Source organism: Acinonyx jubatus, chromosome X (genome assembly GCF_027475565.1).
Source record: "Acinonyx jubatus isolate Ajub_Pintada_27869175 chromosome X, VMU_Ajub_asm_v1.0, whole genome shotgun sequence".
In the NCBI taxonomy this organism is placed as follows: domain Eukaryota; kingdom Metazoa; phylum Chordata; class Mammalia; order Carnivora; family Felidae; genus Acinonyx; species Acinonyx jubatus.
Window position 1 is genome coordinate 79,556,925 of NC_069389.1, and position 14,452 is coordinate 79,571,376.

Below are 14,452 nucleotides of genomic sequence, written 5' to 3' on the forward strand. Positions count from 1 at the left end.
ATTGCAATAGCTAAGGTCCTCAAACAGCCTTGGGGGAAGGAGAACTTGAGATTAGTAGGACTGCCTTTCCTTAAATCAAAGCAGTTAAGGATAAGGCAAGCAAAAGAGGAAATCAAGGCCCAGAGATGGACAATGACTTGCCAAAAAGCACTGCACAGAAAGAGTGGAGCTAGGAGAGGAAACTTCCTCAACTCTGACTGCCTTTTATTAGTCCAGGAATGAGTCCCTTCCTCCTTAAATTTCACCCCAGACCCACTTTTGACTATGAAGAGAGTAGTGGCTAGACTCATGCAGCAACAGACCCCCTTGGGGACCCTGGTCCCTCACCTCCTCCCAGCCCTCAACCTGCTGCCCGTAGGCAGCTGCTTCTGCTAATGAAGCCCTTCTGTCTCATCAGTCTGGTCCTGGAGCATACCTTGGTAGACAGGGCAGGAAGGGAGATCAGCAGGAAGGGACTGAGTGGAACCATGGAAATGATGAGACCAACCTGGAGCACACCCCTGCCAATGATGCCAGGTAGAAGGATCCAAAGCCTAAAAACAAAGGGTAACCAGTATCACAGGTAGCAAGAAGGGTTTTGTTCCCCGGGTACTATGGAACCAAGAGACCAGGAAAGGCAATCAGGGAGGCATCATTGGTGATAAGGAATGGCATTCATCTTATGAATTCAGTGCTTCTCCATTTCCCTGTGGATGGTTTTGGGGAAGAGTTTTTCTTGTGAAATTCCCTGTGTGCACTTTCTCTCTCTCTCTCTCTCTCTCTCTCTCTCTCTCTCTCTCTCTCTCTCTCTCTCTCTCTTTCTCTCTCTCCTCTCTCTGTGATTAGGGCTCCCTCCACATCATAGCACCTGAAACTCTTTTCTCCTCCAAATAAACTCTCCACAGCTCCTACCTTCCAGGATGTGGCAGTTTTTTTCACCTTTAGTTATATCCTTTTGCTCTCTCAGTCTTCACATCAATTTCTTGGGTGTTGAAAATGATTTGATATTTAGCTGTGTTTGAGGAAGGAAGCAAGCCTAGGGTCTCCCTAACCCTCCACCATCTTAACTCCTCTCCTACACTTTTGATTCATTATACTGCACACCTGAACTAATTAATATAACGTTGTATGTTAATTGTACTTGAATTTTAAAAAGTAAATTAATTTTAAAAATAGAGCTGAAATTCCTCATGTAAAAAAGAGGAGAGAGAGAGTGACATTCTCATTTTTGGCCACCCCAAATTTCTTTCTCAGTTTGGTGTCCTGGGGCTGGAAATTCCTAACACCTTAGAGGTATTTCCTTCTAATTATTCTTAACCCCAGGAAGTTCCCTTTTTAAAATGCACATATGTCCTGGGAGAGGTCACCTGGGCCCAGGTTCTGGCCTTTTGTCACATGTCCCAGGGTGTTATCTATCAACCATCAACAAATTCCATAGTTGTGCTATACATATCCCACATGATGTAGAGCTGCACATCTGAAAACTTTTTGAACATTTCAAAGAGAAATGTAAAAGTAAAGGATTGTTATAACTCATTGCTAAAGGTTTTTTCAATTATAACCTCCATGTTATTGAAAATGACTCGAGAAAAACAGAAGACTCTTTGGGTCCCAAAGCAATGCAGCACTAACGTTAAAATTTCAGATTCCAAGATAACATGAAACATATTTGAGGTAAGAGGGGATTATGTTTTTCCCGAGCATCTCAAACCCCACTTCAAAGGTAGCCACCCACTTAGCCAATTTCTAGGCCACATTTGACCACTGGTATCTTTGGGGTGGGGGGGAGATCAGCATGACTGAGATAGAGATTTGCAGAATCTGAGAACCAGGAGACATCTTGGAAGTTTCATTTTAAAGGTGAGAAAACTAAAGCCCAGAGAGAGGAAATTCCTCTCTCATTCAGAGTTGAGGAGCCCAAGAAGAAAATTTTGATGTGGTGGTGCTAAGGGTCAGGAGGATCAGAATATGACAGAGGGGAGGATGGTGAAACTATATTAAGGACTCTGCCCTCTTGGCAGCATTGTCTCCTCTCAGGGAACTGCTATTGCACAAGCCCTGCCTAATCAGACAGAAATGGCTAGTCATCCTCTCAGTTGGCTGGTCACCTTTCCCAAGCCCAGTATACATCCTTCTTACCTGGAGCCACTCTGTCCAGGAGAGGCCTCCCAATCCCAGTCCCTTGATTCAGTGAGAGAAATTCTAGAAATAATACTTTTAAACTGAAAACATTTTGTTTTTCTTCATAAAAAAGTAGCCATTAAAAATCAGGTATCTGGAACAGAAATAAAATGCAAACCTCAGGGGCTTGGAAGTCTAGAAAAGGCATGAAGTAAGAAAAGAATTGAAGGAGGGATAAGAGGTCTGGGGAGAATATCTTTCCAATATCTCTCTGTTTTCTAGCCCTACAACGTCCTTATAGTCCTCCCAGGGACATGAAAAGGGAGCATCTGACCTCATTTAAACCTAACTTTATTCCCACTTCATCCCCTCATGGGATTGTCAAGGGATGATGAGCTGTAGCATGCTAACATTTGATCTATTTCATTTTTAAAATTTATGCCATTCTGCTGATTCCTTTTTTTATTTTTTTTTACATTTATTTATTTTTGAGAAACAGAGTGAGACAAAGTGTGAGAGGGGGAGGGGCAGAGAGAGAAGGGACACAGAATCCAAAGCAGCCTCCAGGCTCTGAGCAAGCAGTCAGAACAGAGCCTGATGCAGGGCTCAAACCCACAAACCTTGAGATCATGACCTGAGTCGAAGTCGGACGCTCAACCGACAAAGCCACCCAGGCGTCCCTACTATTCTGCTGATTCTTAATACATTTTTGTCATGAGCTAAAAATTATCGATTTCGCCATAATATTTTTGTAGTACAATTTGTTCAAAGGAAAATAGTGGATTTTTTCAACAATATCAAAATTATCTGTTTTACTAAGTAGTCATTTCTATTAGTTAATTTTCTAGGATACTAACATTCAATATCAAAGGCTTTTTTCAGAAATGGCTACATTTTTATAATATGAATTATAGTATCCTAAAGTTTTATGTATTTATCTATTATTTGGCCTTGTGGCATGACAAATTTAAAAAGTAAGGAGTTGGGCCAGGCAGGTGATGGGCAGGATGGACAACCTTGGAGCAGTACTTGGAGGACACAATGAAGAATCCATCCATTGTTGGAGTCCTCTGCACAGATTCCAAGAATTTTATCTGGGCTGCTGCAGGACTTTGTCAGATTGGCATGCTGGGTGATCTCTGTTCTAACCCAGCAAGCAGCTAAGCTAATCTCAGACCCCACTGATATTCCTGTGGTGTGTCTCGAATCAGATAATGGGAACATTATGATCCAGAAACATGATAGCATCATGGTGGCAATGCAAAAAATGGCCTCTTGACATCTCATATCAGTTCTCCAGCAGCATGTCATTTGGGGTTGATCCTACCTTATGTTAATTATCTTGTAGAACTATTAAGGTTCTAGTAGTTAGGCCATTTATTTAGTGTTCATTGGGCACTTTTCTGTTAGTTTTAGAGTATGCTGCTTTTTAAATAATTTATTGTCAAGTTAGCTAATATACAGTGTATACAGTGTAGTCTTGACTTCAGGAGTAGATTCCCATGATTCATCACTTACATACAACACCCAGTGCTCATCCCAAGTGCCCTCCTCAATGCCCATCTCCCATTTTCCTTCCCCCCCCAATTCCCACCCCCATCAACCCTCAGTTTGTTTTATGTATGCTGCTTTTTGACACCCAATGGACTGACCCTTCAAAATATTAGTAAGAAAGGATCATGTTTTGAAGCAGCAGATCTAGGTCAATTGAGGTCATAGAATTTTGTTATATTCAATAAATCTGGTTGGAGGAAAGCTTGGATATTTTCTGGATTCTTTTTTTATTTTATTTTTATTTTTTTTCAATATATGAAATTTATTGTCAAATTGGTTTCCATACAACACCCAGTGCTCATCCCAAAAGGGGCCCTCCTCAATACCCATCACCCACCCCCCCTCCCACCCCCATCAACCCTCAGTTTGTTCTCAGTTTTTAACAGTCTCTTATGCTTTGGCTCTCTCCCACTCTAACCTCTTTTTTTTTCCTTCCCCTCCCCCATGGGTTTCTGTTAAGTTTCTCAGGATCCACATAAGAGTGAAAACATATGGTATCTGTCTTTCTCTGTATGGCTTATTTCACTTAGCATCACACTCTCCAGTTCCATCCACGTTGCTACAAAGGGCCATATTTCATTCTTTCTCATTGCCATGTAGTACTCCATTGTGTATATAAACCACAATTTCTTTATCCATTCATCAGTTGATGGACATTTAGGCTCTTTCCATAATTTGGCTATTGTTGAGAGTGCTGCTATAAACATGGGGTACAAGTGCCCCTATGCATCAGTACTCCTGTATCCGTTGGGTCAATTCCTAGCAGTGCTATTCTTTTTTTAAAAGTAAGAATACAAAAAAGATTTCATATGGGTTATATCTGCCAATATTTATTTTATTAATTATTAAAGCTCAATTAAAAATGTTTTTGTTAATTCATTTAAAAATTACCCTAAATATCAATTATATCACTTAAACATGAATTAAACTTTTACATGAAAAATATGAGGAAATGATCATTTTTTATGTACTTAAAAATCTTTTTCATATCTGTCCTAATAGAAAGCCACTGTATTCCTGTATCTGCTTCACACTAAATACCTAGCCATATGATATATACTATATCTATGAAAATGCCCACCTTGTGGAAAATGAGATTTAAAAAGGTAAATAAGTTTATTATGGAAGTAGTTTATACCTTACAGACCCTTCAAAAAGCTAACCTAGAAAGTCTCAGAACTGACCATTTAGTAACTCATTATTTAGCAAATCAACTCATCATCAGGGAAGTACAAATCAAAACCACAATGAGATACCACCTTACACCTGTCAGAATGGCTAACATTAACAACTCAGGCAACAACAGATGTTCGCGAGGATGCGGAGAAAGAGGATCTCTTTTGCATTTTTGGTGGGAATACAAGCTGGTGTAGCCACTCTGGAGAACAATATGGAGGTTCCTCAAAAAACTAAAAATAGAACTACTCTATGACCCGGCAATTGCACTACTAGGCATTTATCCAAGGGATACAGGTGTGCTGTTTCAAAGGGACATATGTACCCCCATGTTTATAGCAGCACTATCAACAATAGCCAAAGTATGGAAAGAGCCCAAATGTCCATCAATGGATGAATGGATAAAGAGGATGTCATTATTTAGCAAATCAATTATGGAACAAACTCACTATTTCCTTTTGAGCAAATGGCACTATAGATACATTAAACTAAAGCTGATAATACTTAGTTCATTGTAAAAGAAAACGATATTTTAAAATCATCAGGTCATCACAAGTCCAAAAAGTGAAGTAGATAAAACTCTACTGGGCTACAGTTCTTATTATGAAAACTTAGGTGGTTCCAAAAATAGCTTTTGGTTTTTGATGCTCAGATCCCTCTGAGTACACTTCACTTACAGCTACTGTTCTTGGTGACAGAATTTTTGCCTTCAGATCTAGTGTTCTTGGCCAGCTCCCTGGCCAGCTGTTTGGACCCCCTTGAAGGTGGTAGTCAAAAGTCTTTGTAATGAGACAACTGGTGAGCCTTGTCTGAGATGTACTGGAAAATACTATTAAGAAAAGAGTTCATTTTATACCTGGCCTCATAAAATGATGATACACCTGTCTCAGAGCCTTGTAGACATAGATGAAATAATTGTCTCAGTAACATGTATTTTGCTTCTATTCCTTCAGGGTTTTAGAGGCATCTTCATCAGATCCCTTGTTGTTACATAGAAAATTTAGCAGAAAGTCCAGGTATTGTGTAAAAACCTTTTCAGTACCTTGGAAAAACATCAGCGCCTGGGGACAGGGTAGGGTGTATTTATAGGCCTTGTATTCACATGAGTTATTGAGTAAACTCAATATCTAATTAGGTAAAATGTAATACAACAAAGCCTGCCAATAAACTACACCATGTTAAATGTGATTGGATACTCTTCCTATTTGGCATGAGCCAATTAGAAAGCAAGGAATAATCAGATTGATGGAAGCTTCCTGTGGCTTCCATAAAAACATTTTGAACAGACCTCTGCCTACAGTACCAAATTAATGTAGAGATATAGCTAGCTCTACATATTGTTTGGGGACTGCATTACATTACTGGTCTGCATGAATCTTCTCCCAGCCCTCTTCTACAAAGCCCCCTCCTCTGCTCTGCACTTTTTTTTCCTATCTCTATACAAAACTGTTTGTCCCTGTATTAAGCCCATGAGGATGGGAAAATATATTTCCTCCATGGTCTGCTTAGCTCAACTGAATTTTCCCAATAACCTTTTGTGGTATAGACTCTTTTTAGCCTCATTTTTAGATGAGGTAGGAGAAGAGACAGAGAAACTAAGTAACCTGTCCAAAGATGACACTGCTGGTATGTGGAAAATCATGTACCAGGTTGGTCTGAGTCCAAAGTCCAAGCACTTGAGCACTGCCCTCTGTCATACTCTCTGTCAGACTGTGGTGGTATCTTCAATGCATGGATACCCAGACAATCTGAGGTGATCCCGTCTTTACAGCAAGCTTTTCCATAGCCTTATCTTTTATTCAAAGGCTTTATTATCAGCTCAGAGGCATAAAAACAAAAACCTCAAGTCAATATCCCTGCAAAATATTTTCTTGTGCAACCACTGGAAGTTTTTTGAGCAGTAGTTAACACGTTCAACACTTCCTGTGCTCAATTCTATATTGCAATAGCTGTCTTAAGCATATGCAAAGCCATTCCATGTTTCATAATTGTGTCCAATATACTGTGGAGGTAATTGTGGGAAGCAGAGAGTGGAAAAAGTTTCCATGTTGGGATTAAACTGCTATTATTTGATGACCCACATTCAGCTCTCTACACTTAAACGTTGCTACAGAAACCTGAATGTTGTTCCCATAGGTAGAATATACAGTTATACAACAGAGGAATTGGTGATCCCATCAACCAATGCTTTTGCCTTTAATTAGTTACCAGAGTTATGTCAGCATCCCTTCCTGGCTCTTTGGAGATGTTTTCTCGCCATTTGATATTACTGGAGAGAACAAAATATTCAGTGAAATAGTCAAGTTGAGGACTTAATTATAATTATTACTGAAAAGGAAAATTTATTGAACATTGGAGTCCGTGTCATACCTATTAAAAAGAAGATTTAATGAACCAGAACTTTCTCTACCTCTAACATTGCCAGTTTACCACCCTTATAGATTAGACTCCTGTTTCAGTTGGTGTTGTTTAAACCAGGCATTGCTAAACTACTAAGAGTCACCATTGACTAATTTATGGGGAATACTTCAATTATCTTTCATGACATATCTGTGAAGTAAATATTATCTCCATCTTTATGGATGAAGAAACTGAAACACAAAAGATCATCATTTGCCCAAGATCATACAGATGGGAAGTTGGACAGCCAATAATAAAATATATTTCAAAGTATTTAAGTGTCCAGGGGCAAGATATTTTTGTCAGATGTGAATGTGAATTCATTAAATTTTAAGGTATTTATAAAACTCACATACCTCTGCCATGTCATAAGTATTTTAAGTCATGACACTAAATGAGATTTTTGATCTTTTGCACAGATGGAGCAGGAATGAAATTGTTTGACTTTTCTCTTTTGATTAACTTTCTGCACCTTTTTTTCCAGCATATATTATTTCTTTAAGACATTTTGCCCTTTTATATTCTTGGTAATTAAGGCCATATCTCTCTGTGTACATTAATGGGATAAATGTGTAAAAGCACTGTCTAAGTAATTAAGTTACCTTTGCAAAGGACGTGGATGAGAAGACAACCATTTAACCTGTGGAAGTAGCTACTGATTACAAAGTTTAAGTATAGAAGTAGAGGAGCTGAACTACAATCTGTCAAACTTACTGTGCACAGATACAGTCTGAGCCGAGGCTGAGGGAAAGACCCTGGCTTCCAGTTTTTGCTCCACTGCTGTCTCTAGGAAAATAGAAAAGTAAACTTAAATTGTCATGTATTCAACAAGATGTCTAATGAATCAGAATGAATTAGGTTCAGGACACTGGAACAGCCAGGTACCAAGAAAAAGCATTTATATCCATAGGCAGTTCTCTTATAAGAAAGCCTACTTTAGATTGGGAAACCTGGGGTTCTGAAGCAGGTGGAAAAGTCCAGGGCTTGATTCAGGAGACATAACCACATCATTCTCCACCCCCCATGTAAAGCAAGAGATCAAAGGAAGAAATATTCATAACCTCTTTGTCAATATGGTGGTAATAAAAATAAATAATAATAATAATAATAATAATAATAATAATGCAGCTCCTTTCTATTCTCTCCCACATCTGTCCCTGCCACCACTAATTCTCTGTTTACCAATTGCTTGTCCTCTTACAATTCAGGACCAGCCTTTGTGAAAATACATCTGAATTCAAAACCTAGCTGTAGAGAAACCTATCATGGTTGAAGCATGTGCAATACACATTTTCCCTTCTATGACTCACTAAACAGAGTTTATTATTTTTAACTTTATTTCCAATCTCCAACAATGGTACTCTGCTCATGGATCATTCTAGGTAAGTACAGCTTAAAGAAGCAGAAGAATGTACAGCACAAGGACCTGTAAAGGCTGAATACACACCTTAAAATGTGGCTCTCCCTCTTTTTAACCCTCTTTTCTTAAGATCTTCACAGAGTCACAAAGTCACTCATTTGAATTCTTGCCTTATTCCTTATATGAATCTATAAGTCCTTGGAGAACAGAATTCTCTTCTCCTTGTCTCCCATATTCCATATACAGATCCTTAGACTTAACAGGCTCTTGACAACGGTCGGCTTAATTGAAGAAATGCTTTACCCTTTGAAGGATAAAGTCTGTGCTATCCCAGCCTCAAAAGCATTTTAAGTGGTAAAACATTTCTCTAAAGCAGTGTTTTTTTTTAATGTTTATATATTTTGAGAAAGAGAGGGAGAGAACACACATGAGCAGGGGTGGGGCAGAGTGTGAGGGAGAGACAGAATCCAAGCAGGCTTTGCACTCTGATGCAGGGCTCATGAACTGTGAGATCATGACCTAAGTTGAAATCAAGAGTCAGACGCTTAACCTACTGAGCTCCCCAGGCAGTGGTAGTTCACCCCTGAATCAGTGATACTTAAACTTAATTATGTATCAGAATCACCTGGAAGACATGTTAAAACACAGAGTACTAGGTCATTCCCTTAGACCTAAGTTAGTAGGTCTAAGATGGGGCCTGAGAATTTGTATTTCTAACAAGTTCCCTGGTGAAGCTGATGCTGCTGATTCAGAGACCACACTTGGAGAATAAGTGATTTAAAGTAAAAGTCTTGCAGACTAATTACTCCATCAGTTTCCTGTAAAGACATCAATAATATTTACCCATATCCAGGAAACAAAGACCATACATGAAAAAGGCCCAGAAGACAGATATTGGAAACATCTGAAGCCATGCATCACAGAGAGAAGTGGTCATATATACATCATCACTTTTCAAAACTATGACATAAGAACATCCCTTGACTCACTGAATCTGAATCTCCTGGGGCAAGGCCTAGGAATACTCACTAATCACTAAGAGTTATTCTCAAGCTCATGACTAAGGGACCACACTTTTAAAAGTTCTGCTGTATATATTCTCAAATAATTATCAAACAGCCAAGGGAAATTATGTATGTCATCCTAAGTTACCTTCTTTTCTTGAGTGGCACCTTCTCCTGTGTGACCTAAAATGTCTCTTTTCCAGAGAGTGAAGCAAATCATAAGAGACTATTAACAACCCTAAGCAAACCATAAGAGACTCTTTTTTCTCTTATAGAGAACAAACTGAGACTTGATGGAGGGAGGTGGACGGGGGATAGGTTTAAATGGGTGATGGGTATTAAGAAGGGCCCTTGTGATGAGCGCTGGGTATTATATGTAAGTGATGAATCACTAAATTCTGTACCTGGAACCAATTTTACTATATGTGTTAACTAACTAGAATTTAAATAAAAACTTGAAATAAAAAAAGGTTTAAGTATTTCAAAAAGTCTCTTCTGAGTCTCGGTTTCTTCACTTGACAAATGCAGCTCCATCATGCAGCAAGTTCTAGTTCTGCTCTAGGCTCTGCCATCAAGTAACTTTTTTTCTTTCCCATAAATGTAACTGCTGCAGATAGAACTTAGTGATGTTGATTTTTCAATTTTTCCAGGTTTATTGAGATATAATTGACACATAACATTGTAAGTTTAAGGTTTACAACATAATGATTTGACATATCTATATATGGTTAAATGATTGGCACAGTAAGCTTAGTTAACACATTTATCACCTGACATAATTACATTTATTTTTTTGGGGGGGTGAGAATTTTTAAGATCTACATTCTCAGCAACTTTCAAATATACAATACAGTATTGTTAGGTAGAGTCACCATGCTATATATTACATCCTCAGGACTCATTCATTTTATAAATAAAAGTCTGTATCCTTTGACTACCTTTACTCATTTACTCCACATGCCACCTATCCCTGGGCCCTGCAAACCACCAATATGCTCTGTTTCTATGAGTTCAGCTTTTTTTAGATTCCCTATATAAGTGAGATCATACAATATTTGCCTTTCTCTGTGACTGGTTTCATTTAGCATAATGCCCTCAATGTTCAACCTTGTTGTCACAAATGGCAGGATTTCCTTCTTTTTTATAACAAAATAGTATCCTATTGTGTATAAATGTGTATATATATATCACATTTTATTTATCCATTCATCTGTCAACAGACCCTTAGGTTGTTTCCATGTCTTGGTCATTGTAAATAATGCTACAATAAACATGAGGATACAGCTATCTCTTTGAGATTGTGATTTCATTTCCGTTAGATACATACCCAGGGATGGAATTGCTGGAACAAAAGGTAGTTCTACTTTTAATGTTCTGGGAAACCTCCGCACTGTTTTCCATAGTAGCTGTATTAATTTTCATTCCCACTGATATGAACAAGGATTCCCTTTTCTTCACATGCTCACCAACACTTGTTATATCTTGTTGTTTTGATAATAGCCACTTTAACAGGTGTGAGGTGATATCTCATTGTGATTTTGATTTGCATTTCCCTAATAACTGGTGATGTTGATCACCTTTTATGTGTTTGCTATTCACTTGAATTCCTCCTTTGGAAAAAATGTCAGTTCAGCTCCTTTGCTCATTTTAAATCAGATTATTTGCTTTTATGATATTGAGTTGTAGTTCTTCATATATTTGGGATATCAACTCCTTATCAGATATGTACTTTGCAATTTTTTTTTTCTAATTCTGTGGTTGCTTTTTAATTTTATTGATCATTCTTTGGTTGTACAGAAGCTTTTTAGTTTGATGTACTCCTACTTGTTCACTTTTGCTTTTATTGTTTGTGCCTTAGTGTCAAATCCATGAAATTATTGTCAAGACCAATACAAAGAAGCTTTTTCTTATATTTTCTTCTAGGAGTTTTATGGTTTCAGATTTTACATTTAAGGTTTAATCCATTTTGAGTTATATTTGTGAGTAGTATAAGATATGGGTAAATTTTTATTCATTTACATAGAATTATTGATTTCCCTAATGCTACTTATTGAAGACACTCTCTATTCTCTATTTAGTATTCTTGGTTCCCTTGTCAAATATTAGTTGACCATGTATACATGGGCTTATTTCATTGATATCATTCTGTGCTATTGGTCTATGTGTCTATATTTATGTCAATACATAAATATATTTGATTACATAGCTTTTTAATACAGTTTGAGATCAGGAAGTGTGATGTCTCCAGCTTTGCTCTTCTTTCTCAAAGGTTTGCTTCGGTTATTTTGGGTCTTTTATGTTTCCATAATAATTTTAGTTTTTTTCTTTTTCTGTGAAAAATGGCATTGGAATATTAGTAAAGATTGAATTGAATCTGTAGATGGCTTTGGGTAGCATGGGCATTTTAAGAATATTAATGATTATAATCCACGAACATAGGATACCTTTCCATTTATTTGCGTCTTCAATTTCTTTCATTAGTGTATTATTATATTAATGTATAGATCTTTCACTTTGTTGGTTAAATTTATTAAGTATTTTACTGTTTTTTGATACTATTGTGAATAGGATTATTTTATTTATTCAGGTATTTAACTGTTACTGTATAGAAACATAACTGATTTTTCCATGTTGATTTCGTATCCTAACTTTACTGAATTTGTTGATTAGTTTTAACAGTTTTTATGGTGGAGTTTTTAGGGTTTTCTATGCAGAAGATCATATTATCTGTAAACAGAAACAACTTTACTACTTTTTTCCCCAATTTGTATGCCTTCTATTTATTTTTCTTGCCTGACTTCTCTGGCTAGGACTTCCAGTACTATGTTGAATAGAAGTGGTGAGAGTGGACAACTTGTCTTTTTCCTGACCATAGAAGAAAGTCTTTCAAACTTTCACCATTGAGTATGATGCTATCTGGGCATGTCGCATATGGCTTATATTATGTTGAGGTACTCTCTCTACACCCAATTTGTTGAGATTTTATCATGAATTGATGTTGAATTTTGTCAGATGCTTTTTTTTGCCTCTATTGCAATGATTATGTTATTTTTATCTTTCATTCTATTGATGTGATTTATTAGATTATTGATTTCCATATGATGAACCATCCTTACATACCAGGAATGAATCCCATTGATCACGGTGTATGATACTTTTAATATGATGCTGACTTCAGTTTACAAGTATTTGGTTGAGTATTTTTACATCTATATTCATCAATGATATTAATTTAGGTTTATTATCTTTTAGTGTCTTTATCTATCTTTGGTATAAAGATAATGCTGGCCTTATAAACAAGTTTGGGAATGTCCATCCTCTTCAAATTTTTGGAAGAGTTTGACAAATATTGGCATTAATTCTTATTTAAAGTTTTGGTAGAATGAACCAATGAAATTTTCTGGTTTGGGGCTTTTCTTTGTTTTGTTTTGTTTTTTTGTTTTTCTCTGTAGGTTTCTTATTTAAAAAAAATCGACTTTATTGTCAAATCGGTTTCCATACAACATCCAGTGCTCATCCCACCAAGTGCCCTCCTCCATGCCCATCACCAACTTTCCCCTCCCCCCACCCCCATCACCCTCAGTTTGCTATCAGTCCTCAAGAGTCTCTTATGGTTTGCCTCCCTCCCTCTCTGTAACTTTTTTTCCCCTTCCTCTCCCTCATGGTCTTCTGTGAAGAAGTGATGCAATCAAATGGAACAATATCCGTATCATAGGAATTCCAGAAGAAGAAAGAGAAAGGTGTGATTGAACAAATCATAGCTGAGAACTTCCCGAATCTGGGGAAGGAAACAAACATCTCTGTAGGTTTCTAGGAATTTTTCCATTTCCTCTAGGATGTACAATTTGTTGGTGTATAATTGTTCATAGTAATCTCTTGTGATCCTTTGTATTTCTGTGATATCAGATATATTGTCTCCTCTCTATAATTTTCTTTATTTAGGGTCTCTCTTTTTCTCTTGGTTAGTCTAACTAAAGATTAGTCTATTTTACTTGTATTGTCAAGGGAACAACTCGGTTTATTAATCTTTTTTTAATATGAAATTTATTATTGTCAAATTGGTTTCCATACAACACCCAGTGCTCATCCCAAAAGGTGCCCTCCTCAATATCCATCACCCACCCTCCCATCCCTCCCACCCCCATCAACCCTCAGTTTGTTCTCAGTTTTTAACAGTCTCCTATGCTTTGGCTATCTCCCACTCTAACCTCTTTTTTTTTCTTCCCCTCCCTCATGGACTTCTGTTAAGTTTCTCAGGATTAACATAAGAGTGAAAACACATGGTATCTGTCTTTCTCTGTATGATTTATTTTACTTAGCATAACACTGTCCAGTTCCCTCCACGTTGCTACAAAAGACCATGTTTCATTCTTTCTCATTGCCACGTAGTATTCCATTGTGTATATAAACGACAATTTCTTTATCCATTCGTCAGTTGATGGACATTTAGGCTCTTTCCATAATTTGGCTATTGTGGAGAGTGCTGCTATAAACATTGGGGTACAAGTGCCCCTATGCATCAGTACTCCTGTATCCCTCGGGTAAATTCCTAGCAGTGCTACTGATGGGTCATAGGGTAGGACTATTTTCAATTTTCTGAGGAACCTCCACACTGTTTTCCAGAGTGGTTACACGAGTTTGCATTCCCACCAAAAGTGCAAGAGGGTTCCCGTTTCTCCACATCCTCTCCAGCATCTATAGTCTCCTGATTTGTTCATTTTAGCCACTCTGACTGACATGAGGTGATATCTGAATGTGGTTTTGATTTGTATTTCCCTGATGAGGAGCGATGTGGAGCATCTTCTCATGTGCCTGCTGGCCATCTAGATGTCTTCTTTACAGAAGTGTCTGTTCATAT

General features: G+C 37.5%; 1 pseudogene; it reads left to right on the forward strand.

Annotated features, from left to right (window-relative positions):
• The first annotated feature begins 467 nt into the window (after nucleotides 1–467).
• Nucleotides 468–3,405, forward strand: LOC128311440 (ragulator complex protein LAMTOR5-like; annotated as a pseudogene).
• The last annotated feature ends 11,047 nt before the right edge of the window (nucleotides 3,406–14,452 follow it).